The following is a 4,075-nucleotide window of genomic DNA, read 5'->3' as shown; positions in this document are numbered from 1 at the left end:
TTACATGTTACGTTTGCAACTGAAGGGCTTCAGTTTCACTGAACCAGCGACCGTTGTAATGACCCGCAGAAATTACTAAAATAGTTTTTCTATCGAGATAGCTATTAATAGGTTTTGATTTAGTGATTTTCAATTCAATATAATAATAAACAATAAAAACGATATAATATATTTTAAATACAAATGTAAATATTTCTATATATACATTATTATTTTTAATTAATTATATTATTTACAAGTAGTTAGTTTATTTTTAAGGGGAAACGCAGTCTCAAAGTCTCCCCTGACGAGCCGCCCCTGCTATCATTCTGTCTTATTTTGGTTTTTTTTCTTAGAATGTTTGTTATCAAAGTTGTTACAGAAATTAAAGATATTACCATGACACTTTGTATTATATTATGGTTTTTCTCAATGACCATTCGAAATATTTTCATGATTGAAATAATTATTAAAACTTATCAACACTTTTAGATCTGCGAACAAAAATAAATTATTTAACATAATATTATAAGTATTTATACTAAAATATAAAAACAAAAGTGTAGTTTGTTATAAAAACAGGCTATCTTTAAAAAACAAAAGAAAGCATTTTCTTAAAAGAACTTCACCTTTCATTGGTTCATACTTCATAATACTTTAGATAATGGTAGTGTTATATGGGATCTAAATATATCAATCTAAATTAAATGTGTTTAATGACTGTGTATTAGGTTTTTGGGATCTTATCTGTTATCTGGAAAAACTGTTTCCCCTACACTAGTAAACTCCTATAATACATTTTAAAGTTCATAACTGTTCAGTCAGATACTCAGATATTGGCAATGTGTCCCATTTTTCACTTCACTATTAACTAAAAACTATATTATGTTGAATCTATTAAGAGGCTGTCAGCGCACTATTTGTTTTCTCTCTCTGGCTCACACGCAACATAGACAACATGCATTTACGCAAAATAATTTTTTCTATGTATTTAAGTAATCTTGGAGTAAAGTAACTCATGACAAAAAAGATAGAGAATAATACTTTTGAGGGAATGACATATCGATTTGTCTGAATATTGTCTCAAAACAATTTAAACTTCGTTTAAATTTACAACATTTTTTTATTTATTTTGAAAATCGAATACAAAGTCAAATAATAATAAAATATAAAATCGATATGTCATTCCCTCAAAAATATCATATTCTCTATCTTTTTTGTAATAGGTGACTTTACACTAAGATTACTTAAACGCATAGAAAAAATTATTTTGCGTACCTAAATGCGTTTTGTCTATGTTGCGCGTGGGCCAGAGAGCGAAAACGAATGGTGCGCTGACATCCTCTTAAGCACAGTGCGCATATATTAGTCCATTGCCAATGTTAGCACTTCGTTTATATTTTTAAAAAATATTATTAAATTAAACTGAACTGTATCATTTAAGTATATGATTAATATAATATCCTTATTTTGTTATAATATATTATTATGTATTCGTATCCAAAGGCCTTAGACCAATTATGGTTTACTCACAATAAATAAATATTTGATGTAGCCCGATGTAGGCAAGTAAAATTTAATTTACTCAATATAATTTTATTAGATAATAAAAAAAAAAATGGAAGTACTGGTACCTTCCTAAGGTGCTATTATTCTGTCGCCGTATTCCTACCTACCTAACCGTGTTGTCCGTGATCAGAATTTTCTTGTTATTCACCAAATTAGCGATTACCGTTACCTATGTCCTATATATTATAATATTGTGTATTTGTGAATGATCTAAGATCATTGCCCAATAAACAAGCCGTACCACCTTAATAATATCTTACCTAACCTCACGGTTTACACGGAATATGAAGACAATGGCAAAATGTATTATGTAATAACCAAGGTGAATTGATATCATTCCACTTTGGTAATAACGCTTAAACATACTAATTGTATCATGTATTTAACTTACCTAAATAACACAACCGTTAACTGAGAAGTAAACAAATAATTACAAATAACCAAAAGGTACTTTACAATTTAAAGATATAACATTGTATTTCCATTTATCTAAAAAATAATAATTTTAGTTATTCCGCAATCCGCATTTAGGCTACCTAGATATTTGATTTCTAATTAATAATTTGTTAGTACATAACACGTATGTCTTAGGGCCCGTTTTACAATCATAGTTTAAACCTCGGTTACGCTTGAACCACTGATTTTACCGGCCGAATTAGGTGGTTTAACCGGAGCTCAACTATTGTAAAACGGGCCCTTAGAACTACTTGTATATATCAGTTATGGTGGTACATAATAACTACATTATCATGTTATGGGTACAGTTTAGCCACGAAATAAGATATAAATATATTATTTTGTAAATTATGTTAGTTCATGGTTAAACTGATACCATGAGGTATGTTCCCACCACAGATTTCTATATAGTTATATATAGTATGTGTAGTATAGAAAATCTGCGGTTCCCATAGACCTTATAATTATAAACGGAGCATGCCTGACAGGCGGGAGTGGATCTTGCGGTGACGGAAAACTGCGTTACAGTGATGTATTCGTGGATCTATAAACTAATGGACGTCGCTCAGAGAGAGAGAGAGAGAGAAAGAGAGAGGTCAGGGGTACGATATAGAGTAAAAGAGAACGTGGGGAAAATACAGTGTTAGTTTCATAGGTCTATGATTACTACTTTATGTTCTCTCTCTCTTTTCTCTCTTCGTTCTTTCTTTCTCTTATACGGTTCCCATGCATTGAGAGCAGGCTGGAGTGGAATGCACTGTCTATTAATTTATAGGTCTATGGATGTATTATTATAATAAGTCAATATAACAAAAACATTGAAATCAAAAACGGGACTAGCTATTACACAAGTTTATTCATAATTCGTTGAAAGAAATATACATGAATCATGATATACGTCATGATAATTACTTATTTATGCTGTTGTTGATTTCAACTATACACAACCTGGTTGGTTTTTCATGCATGCCCAGAATTATGGAAAAACTTGTGCAGCGTAACCTACTTTTACGCGGGAACTACCATCTTCGTCAATGGCGGTTCCCGGCCACAATCCCACGATGTAGAGAAGATATTATTAAGGTGGTACGGCTTGTTTATTGGGCAATGACCTTAGATCATTCACAAATACACAATATTATAATATATTATGATCTAAGGTAACGGTAATCAACCTTCTTATATCCACGTACCACCTACAAAGTTTGAATATTTTCATGACGTACCACTTTACAAAACAATATCATTGTTTTGCATACATTATTTTACATTTTTGTACGTGTGGAATTTCATTTTATTAGGAACAACGAAATCATGGCTTAAATATACAAGGTTATTGAAATTTGCAATAGTACCCCCACTATATCATTTTAGCGCGTTAAGGAATTAAAATGGCAGCGTAAGGAGACGACGTATAATGGCTATAATATGATATTATATACTATGATATGGATCGTACCCTTACGCTGCCATTTTATTTTTGTTTGATAACTATATGGCGTCGGCCTAAATCGCAAAGGTCGTAACTCCATTTTTTTTGGATTTTAGGATTATAAGTGATTAAGATTAAGAAAAAAAACCACATCGTTTGATAAGACCGTTTTTGAAATTGTATAATTTTATCCTCAATGAAATTGATGGTTAGAAATCGTCGTATTTCCGATGTAATGATTTGAAAGAGGACATTCCATCAGTAAATTTAAGCAAAAAAGTTTTTATTGTAAAGAATACATACTTTAAGAAAAACAAAATATTGTCACTTGTATAGGTACTATTTGTAACTAATTTATTATCATTAATAATTAATTAATTTAAACATAACGGACAGAAGCCTATTTATGATATAGGTAATACAACGTATTTACATCTAGCAAAAAATACAGGAGGTCGGTAATTGGTCCGCATTTTATCTATACTTGTTGTGTATAAAATATTTGTTTACATTTTACTACCAGGAGATTGGGCCACAAATTAAATTTATAATTTTAAAGTGTACCCGGAGATGAATCCATAAGCCCATAAATGTATAACATATAAATATACGAATATATTATAACGTTTATTAGGTAAT

This window comes from Acyrthosiphon pisum, chromosome X (genome assembly GCF_005508785.2).
Source record: "Acyrthosiphon pisum isolate AL4f chromosome X, pea_aphid_22Mar2018_4r6ur, whole genome shotgun sequence".
In the NCBI taxonomy this organism is placed as follows: domain Eukaryota; kingdom Metazoa; phylum Arthropoda; class Insecta; order Hemiptera; family Aphididae; genus Acyrthosiphon; species Acyrthosiphon pisum.
This window is presented reverse-complemented; position numbering follows the sequence as displayed.